The sequence below is a fragment of the Trachypithecus francoisi genome, unplaced genomic scaffold, assembly GCF_009764315.1.
Source record: "Trachypithecus francoisi isolate TF-2019V2 unplaced genomic scaffold, Tfra_2.0 Lachesis_group8, whole genome shotgun sequence".
In the NCBI taxonomy this organism is placed as follows: domain Eukaryota; kingdom Metazoa; phylum Chordata; class Mammalia; order Primates; family Cercopithecidae; genus Trachypithecus; species Trachypithecus francoisi.
Window position 1 is genome coordinate 8066175 of NW_022681473.1, and position 12632 is coordinate 8078806.

Consider the following 12632-nt stretch of genomic DNA (forward strand, 5'->3'; position numbering starts at 1 on the left):
ATCGTCCTACAAGTCTCTGAGGCTCTACTAACTTTTCTTCAATCTTTGCTCCTCTCTTCATTGGGTGGGATAATTTCTATTGATCTATCTGCAACTGCACAGATTATTTTCTCTGTCATTTCAAAACCGCTGTTGAGCACATCTAGTGAACTTTTTTTTTTAAGACATGTTGTCAGCCAGGCTGGAGTGCAGTGGCATGATCACAGCTCACTGCAGCCTCGATCTCTTGGGCTCAAGCGATCCTCCCACCTTAGCCTCCCAAGAAGCTGGGACTACAGGCACCTACCATCATGCCTGGCTCATTTTAAAACAGCTTTGTAGAGGTGGGGTCTCACTATGTTGCCAGGGCTGGTCTCAAACTCCTGAGCTCAAGTGATCCTCTTGCCTTGACCTCCCAAAGTTGTGGGATTATAGGTGTAAGCCACTGCACCCGGCCTCCAGTTAGTTTTTATTTCAGCTATTACTTATTTGAGCTCTACAACTTCCATTTTTTTACTTTCCATTTCTTTGTTACAATCTGTTATTTTTCCTTTAATTTCCTTCCTCACTTATTTTTCCTTTAATTCTTTGATCAAATTTTCCTATAATTCTTTGATCACAGGACAGCAGCTTTGCAGTCTGCCTGCAAAATCCAACACTGTACCCACTTAGACACTCAGAGTCAGTCTCTATTGACTGCTTTTCTTCCTCAGTATGAGTTACACTTTCCACTTTATTTACATGTCTAGTAATTGTAGATCGAAAACTTGGCATTGTAGATAAAATGTTATAGCAACTTGGATTCTACTGTGTTATTCTGAGGACTTTCTTTTTTTATATTCTAGTAGGCAGTTAACTTGCCTAGATTAAAACTGCAAACTGTCTCTCTCCTATGGTATGGAGCAGCTGCTATCTCTGCTCAGCTCTTACAGTGTCTAGCCTAGCTCCCTGGGGTCTCCCATGCTTCTGTGTAATCTGGCAGACAGCCAAGGATTTAGATTGATCATACTCAGATTTAGGGGCTCATACTCTCTGATTTTTGTGTTCTTGTGATTTCCTCCTAAGTTTTCAGCTGCTTGGGCAATATTAGGGTCTTTCTTATCAACCCCAAGCCAGTAAGGCTTCAGCTTTCCACAGCTTCGCTGTCCACAGTTTAGGGATATACTGTTTTAAAAAGCATGAACCTCACAGATCTCATATAGTATAGGTCTGTCTTTTAAGGGTAGATTCCTCCCTAGCCTCTGTCTGCTTGCTCTGTTTCATTGGTTGGCTGGTTTTTATTTTTGTTTTTGTTTTGCTGGGCTCCCTGGGATTTCACCTATACATTTAGAGTTTAACAGTCAACCAGGAATTTGGGCAGTTTTCACTTAGATATGGGGCCTCACCCTTTCTGTAGTCCTCTCTTGTTTCCAGGATTCCCCCTGGACTTTCCAGCTTCTCTTCCATCCCTGACTTCTCTTCTTTGGCACCTCTCATCTGTAAGGCTGCAGCTTTTCACTGCTATTTCATTCTACTGAAACCACCATGGGTAATGATGCATAACTTCTGGCAAAAAAGTCATAAACTTGCAATTCTTGCTCCTTCTATTATAGTGTTTCAGGAGTCAACTCTCCTCCAGGTTCTAGGGACAGTTTTTGGATGCTTTTAGTTGTTTCTTATATTTTACCCAGATCTTTCAATTGTTATCTGTAGGAGGGTTTATGCAACCACTTCACTCAATCTCCCTTAATGGAAATTTCCTCTAATCCAACAGAAAGTAATTTACTTTGTGGATTTTTAAAAATAATACCTTACTTTGGCCGGGCGCAGTGGCTCAAGCCTGTAATCCCAGCACTTTGAGAGGCTGAGACAGGCGGATCACGAGGTCAGGAGATCGAGACCATCCTGGCTAACACGGTGAAACCCCGTCTCTACTAAAAAATACAAAAAAATAGCCGGGTGACGTGGCGGACGCCTGTAGTCCCAGCTGCTTGGGAGGCTGAGGCAGGAGAATGGCGTGAACCCGGGAGGCGGAGCTTGCAGTGAGCTGAGATCCGGCCACTGCACTCCAGCCTGTGTGGCAGAGCGAGACTCCGTCTCAAAAAAAAAAAAAAAAACCTTACTTTTAAAAGCACAGTGCTATACACAAAACATTTAAAAGTAATAAATTTTCAAGTAATGAACAATAACACTTCAGTAGCAAAGCCCTAATTGTCTTTAGAAATTTATGAGATCAAATATTCCAAATGTTGCATGTGATAAAGTCATATAGCAAAGGTAGAAAGGCTTAAAGTGTTTTTTTCTGTTTTAGTGAAAAGGAAACAACATAAAAGAATAGCTCAGTTAGATACAGGAATTATGTTCCTAGAAAAGAATCCATTTCCTGCCTAAAAGTCAGCAGAACCCAGTCTTTTCTATATTTAGTAAATGGAGAAGATGGGAAAAGCTAGAACTCTTTCAGTTTTGTTTTGGTTTTGTTAATCTCAATGGTTATTTTTGGGAGAAAAAGAAAGAACGTATGTCAGTGGATCAAATAACTGTATTATGGATTATTGTATTGGATTCCAATTGCTGTAGAGAATAATTACTATTTTATATGTCTTTAATAAAGTATAAATATTCACAGATGGTCTGCTATGTGCAAAGCACTATATGATAGGAATAGAGAGATGGGATGTGGAGGGAGGAATTGAACAAATATGAATAAGATCAGTTTTAGCCAGGCACAGTGGCTCAAGCCTGTAATCCCACTTTGGGAGACGGAGGTGGATGGATCACTTGAGGTTGGGAGTTTGAGATCAGCCTGACCAACATGGAGAAACTCCATCTCTACTAAATATACAAAATTAGCCAGGCGTGGTGGTGCATGCCTGTAATCCTAGCTACTCAGGAGGCTGAGGCAGGAGAATTGCTTGAACTCGGGAGGCAGAGGTTGCAGTGAGTCGAGATGGCGCCACTGCACTCCAGCCTGGGTAACAAGAGCAAAACTCCGTCTGAAAACAAACAAAAAAAAAGATCAGTTTCGCCCCCAAAGATCTTATAATGTACTGAACAGACATGTAAAACACATACACACACACACACACACACACACGGGAACACAAGATATGGAATGGATGTAGAAAGGAAAGTTAAGTGCTGTTTATAGGCCGGGTACTTCACTTAATCTCACAATTTCAAACACAAAGTTAATGTTATGCTATGAGCTTCTTTTTAAAATGCATGTTTATAAAATATTTGTTTTTGAAGTAATACTTCAAAAAGTAGAAAAAGTAGAAATACACAGTAGAAAAAAACTCTTATTTTGGAAATACATAATAAAGTGGAACAATCCTATAAATCACCAGAGAAGATCACTGTTAAAAGTCTGAAGAAAAAAAGTGCGCATTGGCTGGGGACGGTGGCTCACACCTGTAATCCCGGCACTTTGAGAGGCCAAGGCAGGTGCATCACCTGAGGTCAGGAGTTTGAGACCAGCCTGACCAACATGGGTGAAAACCTGTCTCTACTAAAAATACAAAAATTAGTCATGTGTGGTGGCGTACGCCTGTAATCCCAGCTACTCGGGAGGCTGAGGCAGGAGATTTGCTTGAACTCAGGAGGCAGAGGTTGCAATGAGCCAAGATCAAGCCATTACACTCCAGAATGGGTGAAAGAGTGAGACCCTATTTCAAACAAACAAACAGAAAAAAGTGTGTGTGCGTGTACACGTGCTCACACATACCTTTGAGCATATACTTCTGTGCTGCTCCATCTCTTTTCGACCAAATGTATCACATTTAGCAACTGTTAAGTGGACACCTTTCCGTATTAAAACATATACGACTTCATTCTGTTTTGTTTTGTTTCGTTTTGAGATGGAGCCTCACTCTGTGACCCAGGCTGAAGTGCAGTGGTGCGATCTTGGCTCACTGCAACCTCCACCTCCCTGGTTCAGGCGATTCTCGTGCCTCAGCATCATGAGTAGCTGGGATTACAGGTGCATGCCAACATGCCCAGCTAATTTTTGTATTTTTAGTAGAGACGAGGTTTCACCATGTTGGCCAGGCTGGTCTTGAACTCCCGACCTCAAGTGATCTGCCCTCCTTGGCCCCCCAAAGTGCTGAGATTACAGACGTGAGCCACCACACCCAGCCTGACCTCATTCCTTTTAATGGTTATAATATTTAGTCAAAATAAATATACTACTTAATCAGTCCTTCTGATGGGCATTTGACTTTTTTATAGTTTTTAGTTATTACGAAGTTATTGTAGTGTTTCTATGATATATGTTCTTAAAACTGAAAGTGCTAAGTTAAAAGGACTAAACATTTAAATTTTTAATGGCAGGCCAGGCTTGGTGCTCACACCTGTAATGCCAGCACTCTGGGAAGCCAAGGTAAGAGGATCATTTGAGGCCTGGAGTATGAGTCCAGCCTGGGCAACATGAGACACCCATCACTACAAAAAAATACAAAAATTAGACAGGCAAGCTGATGTGTGCCTGTAGTCCCAGCTACTTGGGAGGCTGAGCTGGGAGGATCACTTGAGCCCAGCCCAGGAGGTCAAGGCTGCAGTGAGTTGTGATCACACCAATGCACTCTAGCCTGGACAACAGAGTGAGACTCTGTCTCAAAAAATAATAATTAATTTTTAAAAAGTAAATTTTGGGCCAGGCACGGTGGCTCAAGCCTGTAATCCCAGCACTTTGGGAGGCCGAGATGGGTGGATCACGAGGTCAGGAGATCGAAACCATCCTGGCTAATACGGTGAAACCCCGTCTCTACTAAAAAACACAAAAAACTAGCCAGGCGAGGTGGCGGGCGCCTGTAGTCCCAGCTACTCGGGAGGCTGAGGCAGGAGAATGGCGTAAACCCGGCAGGCGGAGCTTGCAGTGAGCTGAGATCGCGCCACTGCACTCCAGCCTGGGTGACAGCGCGAGACTCCGTCTCAAAAATAAATAAATAAATAAATAAAAATAAAAATAAATTTTTAATGGCTATTGCCCAACTCGCTTTCAAAAGGATTATGCCAATTACACTCAACAAACTACAAGAGTCTCAGGTATTTTTTTTCCTTATGTCTTTTTTTTATGGCCATATATTTCATTTCTAAATTTTAAATTTTTATTTTTAATTTTTGTGGGTACACAGAAAGTATATATATTCATGGGTTATTTGAGATACTTTGATACAGGAATGCAATGCATAATAATCACATCGGGGTAAATGGGGTATCCATCACCTCAAGCATTTATCATTTGTGTCACAGACAACAGTTATTTTTATATTACAATTACTTCTGACTATAGTCACACTGTTGTGCTAGCAAATACTAGCTTTTATTCATTCTTTCTTTTTGTACCCATTAACTAACCCCACTTCCCTCACACTCCCACCTACCCTTCCCAGGCTCCAGGAATCACCCCTTTACTCTCTATTCTGCATGTTTTAAATCCGTAATAGTTATTTTTGCTTTTTACTGTCAACTACCATTTAGAAAAATTACAACATTAGAAAATTTGTTATGTTTACCTACATACTTACTATTTTTAGCATTCTTTATTCCTTTAATTTGACCCAAGTTTCCATTGCTATCATCTTCCTCTTAACCAGGAGAATGTTCTTTACTACTTTGAGCCTCAGCTATTTTTATACATTATCTTACATTTACCCAAATATTTGGCAGTTTTGGTGTTCTTCCTTTCTTCTTGTGGATCCGAATTACTGTCCATTGGTAGAATTTTCCTCTCAGTCAAAAAACTTCTTTCAGGTAGATCTGGTAGCAAGCAATTCTTAGTCTTTGCTTATCTAGGAATGTCTTTATTTTGCCTTCATTTTTGAAGAATACTTTTGCTAGATATAAAGATTTTGATTTGGTTTTTTTCTTTTAGTACTTTGAATATGTCATTCCATCACCTTCTACCCTACACTGTTTCTGCTGAGAAGTCAGCAAACATTCATACGGTTACAATAAAAAACTTGAGGAGTTATCTTTTTCTTGCTGCTTTCAAGACATTCTTACTTTTTTTGTCTTTTTTTGTTTGTTTGTTTTTAGACAGTGTCTTACTTGGTCACCCAGGCTGGAATGCAGTGACATGATGTCGGCTCACTGCAAGCTCCACTTCCCAGATTCAAGCAATTCTCCTGCCTCAGCCTCCCACGTAGCTGGGACTACAGGCATGCACCATCAGGCCTAGCTAATTTTTGTATTTTTTAGTAGAGACAGGGTTTTTGCCATGGCTGGTCTCAAACTCCCGACCTCAAGTGATCTGCCCGCCTTGGCCTCCCAAACTGCTGGGATTACAGGCGTGAACCACTGCATCCGGCCTCTTTTTGTCTCTGCCTGTCAATTATTTGACCAGGATATGCCTAGGTGTGGATCCCTCAATATTTATGCAATTTGAAGCTTTCATAGATTCATGATTTTCATCAAATGTAGGAAGTTTCTGGCTGTTACTTCATTCATTTTATTTTTCCTGCCCTTTCTTCTCCTTTCTTTGTGGGATTCTGTGACTTGTGTGTTGGCATGCCTGATGTCCCATAGATATCTGAAGCTCTGTTCACTTTTTTCCCTCAGGTTCTTCAGATTGGCAGTTTCTAGTGATCTATCTTAAGTTCACCAATTCTTTCTTCTGTGTCTCAAATCTGCTGTTGAATTCCTATAGCAAATTTTTAATTTTAGTTACTGTATTTTTCATCTCCAGAATTTGCATTTGGTTCTTTTCTATAGTTTGCTTTATTGAATCACTGTCATCATACATTTATTTAAATATTTAAACATGACATACATAGTTTCCTGTATTTCCTGAACACATCTACGATAGCTGTGCTGAAGTCTTTGTTTACTAAACCTAACATCTAGGCTCATTCAGAAACAGTTTCTATTGACTGATTATCTTCCCTGAATATGAACCACCCTTTCCTGGTTTTTTTTTGTCCCATTAGTGTTTTTTTTGTTTTCTATAGCCTTTCCTTACAGACATAACCATAATAAATTACAGACAAAATTTTTAAAAACTAGATGTTTTAGAGAATATATTGTAGCAACTCTCAACTGTAATTTTTCATGTGCGTTTTTTATTTCTTTAGTAATCTGCCTCGTCTAAATCTACAAAATCTGTCTCCCCTGTGATGTGTGGCTATTTGATGTCTACTCAGTTTCTTTTCTTTTTTGCCAGTTTTTCTTTTCAAATTCTTGTTTTTATTTTTAAGCCTGACTTGCTAACACACAGCTTAGTGAACAGGCAACGATTGGTTATACGTTGTGTTCGCATCTCTTGAGCCTGCTAGGTAGGCTTCCAACCTCTGCCCATGGGTCTGTGCAGGGTTAGGGAGCAAAAAGTTCAAACAGTTTTCAGGTCTACCCCACTTTTCCTTTCAGATCAGCCCTCTTGCATTTCCTCTATACATTCATGCAGATTCCCAGCCAACCAGGGACAAACAGGTACCATGGGATCGCTCTAGTCTTACCTGCATGTGTGCAGAGGCTTCTAAGTCAGCCAGAAATGTGTGGACAGCCCTTCAGACCCCTCTAAAACTGTCTCATTTCCAGGATCTCAATTAAGTTTTGGGCTAGTTTGCCAGTCTGTTGCTTGACCCACTTGGGATATCTCTCTCACTACCAGAACTGTTGGCCTTCCTTTTCTCTTGCTACTGAGGCTCATTACTTTCACTGTCAATACCACCGGATGGGGGCTTTTCACCTGCTCCAAATCAAGTGAGTTCTCTCTAGTAGCCAAGCTGCTAGTTTTCATGGCCTGCTCTACCCTGACAGAACTACCACACCAGTGGCAGGAGGGGATGAGAGTAACCCCCTATCACTGTAGGCAAGGACGTCACAGACTCCCATTTTTCTTACTTGAAGTTTGGAGGTTTCTCTTGGATAAATGCTTCTCCATTTATTTATCGCATTTATTCTACTTCTACAGCCCTGAAACAGCTGCTTTTGACAATTTTGTCTGGTATTATTGTTGTTTTGTGGGGAGAAATTTTGACTTCCTCACTGTAACTACTAAAGTTCTGATTCTGTCCTCAGCTACTTAAATACCCTCTTTCATCTTCAAATGTATTGCCTCATCACATGACATAAAAGTGCATTGTAAGTCAAATGTGAGATCATAAAGAATAATGAACAGGCCTGGAGTGATGGCTCATGTCTGTGATCCCAGCACTTTGGGAGACCAAAGTGGTGAATCACCTGAGGTCAGGAGTTCGAGACCAGCCTGGCCAACATGGTGAAACCCCATCTCTACTAAAAATACAAAAAATTAGCCAGGCGTCGTGGTGCATGCCTGTAATCCCAGCTACTTGGGAGGCCAAGGCAAGAGAATTGCTGGAACCTGGGAGGTGAAGGTTGCAGTGAGCCAAGATTGTGCCACTGCACTCCAGCCTGGGCAACAGAGTGAGATCCATCTCAAATAAAAAAAAGAACAATGAACATACTTCACACCAATTGTCTTTCTAAGCTATTATACCATGCATTTCTAGGTCTTAAGAGTGGAAAATGTAAAAGATTGCTGTACAACTCTATATTGATCTAATAATAAACCAAATGTCTGCGTTTCCTTCGAGTCTTAGCACCTGGAGCAAGGTGTTTTTTTTTTTTTTTGAGACAGAGTCTTGCTTTGTTGCCCAGGCTGGAGTGCAGTGGCACGATCTCGGCTCACGAAAGCTCTGCTTTCTGGGTTCACACCATTCTCCTGCCTCAGTCTCCCAAATAGCTGGGACTACAGGCGCCCGCCACCATGCCCGGCTAATTTTTCTGTATTTTTAGTAGAGGGGGTTTCACTGTGTTAGCCACGATGGTCTCGATCTCCTGACCTCGTGATCTGCCCACCGTGGCCTCTTAAAGTGCTGGGATTACAGGCGTGAGCCACCATGCCCAGCCAGCACCTGGAGCAAGTTTTACCTTCATTCTCAAATGAACGAAAACTCCTGATAGCTTTCTATGTATATTTGTACAAATAACAAATTCAAGATTTGTTTTCCTCTTCTCTAAAAAACTGTTCACTCTCTCAATATGATACATTTCCTTTTTGTTATAGAAATGGTTCATACTGCTGTACCTTACCCTACTGAAACTGCAAATCACCTGGCTAGCTCTTGTCATACAGCAAACACATTATTATTGTTACTATTAGTCTTCTCATTCTTTGATAAGGACCCAACCCAAGAAAAGGCTAAATATAGTCCGTTATCAGTAAGATGCAAACAGGAATCGAGGTTCAAGAACTTCTGACTCTTAGTTCTATGAATACGCACCTCACAAAATTAAAAGCATTTTTCAATATTGTTACCATGTTGACACCGTTAAGTTTGTGACAAAGTATTTATTTCACACAGTCCACTCTAAATTAATTCCAATATTACTTATGAAACTTTTAAAAATGCTTTGTTTCACAAAAGTCTTGGGGCCAGGCGCAATGACTCACATCTGTAATCTCAGCACTTTGGGAGGCCAAGGGGGGCAGATCACTTGAGGTTAGGAGTTGGAGACCAGCCTGGCCAACATAGCGAAACCCCTTTCTACTAAAAAAACAAAAATTAGCTGGACATGGTGGTGTGTGCCTGTAAACCCCGCTACTTGGGAGGCTGAGACATGAGGATCGCCTGAACCCAGGAGGCAGAGGTTGCAGTGAGCCGAGATTGTGCCACTGCACTCCAGCCTGGACAACAGAGTGAGACTCTGCCTAAAAAAAAAAAAAAAACAAAGGAAGGTCTTGAACAGCAAATGGCTTCCCAAACTAAGTATCATACATTAAATCAGGGCAAAAATCATGGCAAACTAAATTTCCCATTCATTTCTTCCGGGGGTTAGTGGTAGAACATGACAGGCATATACGAATGGGAAGTGCAGTAACAATACTAACGAGGACTCAGAAGCAACGAGTCCCAGCCTCTGGAGAACCCGCAGCACATTGGCATCAAGCAGACAAATGAGCCTGTGCTCTACGGGCTTCAGACCTGTTCCAGAACCCCTCCCAGCCAGGGCAGAGCTCACAACACTGCAGCCTACAAAGTGCTCCAACAGGGGATGCTCCACCTGGGGAAGGGAAGATGCTACAGGTGATGTCTCCTTTACAGCAAGAAGCTTTAAATAATCCAGACTAAGTCTCTTGGAGCCAGCAGTCCATTACAAGTAGAGTTAACTGATAAGGTGGAACTGATTACAAGAAGGTAATTCAATTGCAAGACTCCTGACAACACTATAATCTAATACTGCTTAGGAGGGAAATCACTCTTTCTCTTTGGCATTTTCATTAACAGCATCACCTGACTGCAGTTTAAAAAGCACCATCAGGAAAAATGCCTCTTTCACTGTTCTTCCTAGATAGATTAATCTGACCTGTCTCTAAATAATGGAATTTCTATTCAAGTCCCAGCTTGTGATTCATTTTGTTTGCCCAGTAATGGCATGCAAGATGACAAATATTCATGGATTGCGGGTTTTTTCCATGAAGGTGGCTAACAAGTAAGGGGACAGTGTTGAAACCTAAGACATCACTCAGAGAAACTCAAGCCTCGCAGGGCTGCTCTCCTGGGAGAAGCAGTGTTAAATGGCAGCAGCCTGAACCTTTTTCCCTCCATTTTTTTTCTCTTAGTAGAGACGAGGTCTCACTATGTCGACCAGGCTGGTCACCAACCTTCTTCTCTTTTTCAGGAGCCCCACTCCCATACAGCTTAAATGGAAAGTTCTTACTATCAGGTTTCACACAATTATCTCCTTCCTCTTTTTTAAAATAAAATGCTGATAAGTCAGGCGCAGTGCCTCATGCCTGTAGTCCCAGCACCTTGGGAGGCCAAGGTGGGAGGATTGCCTGAGCTCAGGAGTTGAAGACCAGCCTGGGCACCATGGCGAAACCCCATCTCTACTAAAAAATACAACAAATTAGCTGGGCGTGGCAAGCTGGGACCACTGGGTGGCAAGTGCCTGTGGTCCCAGCTACTCAGGAGGATCAGGTGTGAGGATCAGGTGAAGGCTGCAGTGAGCCGAAATCATGGCACTGCACTCCAGCCTGGGCAACAGTGCGAGACCTCGTCTCACCCAAAAAAATAAAAATAAATAAAAAAAATGCTAACTCTTAAGCGATGAACACATTTTACCTGGGTTTTAGAAAAAATACATGCAGCCCAGCTGGGCAGTGACTTCACATCTATAATCCCAGCACTCTGGGAGCCGGGGCAGGAGGATCAGTTGAGCCCAGGAGAGCAGCCCAAACAACATTTATCAAAACTGCATCTCTGGCCAGGAGCGGTGACTCACACCTGTAACCCCAGCACTTTGGGAGGCTGAGGTGGGCAGATCACTTGAGGTCAGGAGTTTCGAGACCAGCCCAGCGGCCAACATAGTGAAATCCCGTCTCTACTAAAAATACAAAAACATCTTCCCCTGTCTGCTGAAGTAAAATTTGTGAATAACTTCTCCAAACATTCCTAACCAAAACTCTCATACGTTACGAGAAAGTTCCGAACTAGAGCTCAGTTGAAAATCTCCTTGGTTTGCAAGCACAGCTGTAGAGCTAAAGCTTCAGCACCCTTCAAAAGCTTGTCAGAAATGCAGAATTACAGGCCCCACCCCAGGCCAGCTGAATCAGAATCTGCATTTTAACAAGATACACAGAATATTCTTACCCACATTAGAGTTTGAGAAGCACTGAGCTATGGTGCACTTTCGATTAAGGTTTTTACTACATAAGAGTTGGATTTTGAGCAAAAATCACATTATCAGATTCAGTACGTGGGTAAAGGTTGGTTTTGTCAAATACAAGCAGGCCTTCTCCTGTAGTCTGGCACCATTTGAGTAACTACCGTCAATATTTGCAACTTTACAACCACTATGGACAACAGTTTGGAGGTTCCTCGAAAACTAAAAATAGAGCTACCTTACAATCCAGCAATCCCATTGTTGGTATATACTCCAAATAAAGGAAATCAGTATAGAAAAGAGGTCTCTGCATTCCCATGTTTACTGCAGCACTCTTCACAACAAGCAAGATTTGAAATCAAGTGTCTATCAACAGATGAATGGATAAACAAATGCAGTGCATATACACAATGGAGTACTATTCGGCCACAAAAAAGAATGTGAATCTTTGGATGGATGGATGAAACATGGATGGCACTAGGTCATTATGTTAAGTAAAATAAGCCAGGCACAGAAAGACAAACTTCACATGTTCTCACTTACTTGTGAGAGCTAAAAATTAATACAATTAAACTCATGGAGACAAAGAGTAGAAGGATGGTTACCACAGGCTGGGAAGGGTAGTGGTGGGGGGTGGGGGTCGGGGGTCAGTAGGAGGGAAGTGGGGAGGGCTAATGGATAAAAAAAAAATAGTTACAAAGCATGAATAAGACCTAGTATTTGCTAGCACAACAGGGTGACTATAGTATAAAATAATTTAATTATACTTTTTTTTTTTGAGACGGAGTCTGGCTCTGTCACCCAGGCTGGAGTGCAGTGGCCGGGTCTCAGCTCACTGCAAGGTCCGCCTCCCGGGTTCCCGCCATTCTCTTGCCTCAGCCTCCTGAGTAGCTGGGACTACAGGCGCCCGCCACCTCGCCCGGCTAGTTTTTTTGTATTTTTTTAGTAGAGACGGGGTTTCACCGTGTTAGCCAGGATGGTTTCGATCTCCTGACCTTGTGATCCGCCCGTCTCGGCCTCCCAAAGTGCTGGGATTACAGGCTTGAGCC

General features: G+C 42.1%; 1 protein-coding gene and 1 long non-coding RNA gene across 2 annotated transcripts in view; both read right to left on the reverse strand.

The window, feature by feature from the left end:
* Positions 1-12632, reverse strand: part of PACS1 (phosphofurin acidic cluster sorting protein 1) — a 174051-nt gene that overhangs the window by 93099 nt on the left and 68320 nt on the right. The gene's annotated exons all lie outside the window — the stretch shown is intronic.
* On the reverse strand, positions 511-2774 carry LOC117080271. Its single transcript, XR_004435766.1, has 2 exons — positions 2077-2774; positions 511-1768 (listed from the first exon to the last, which is right to left on the reverse strand). It is a non-coding gene; the product is annotated as an uncharacterized LOC117080271 (long non-coding RNA).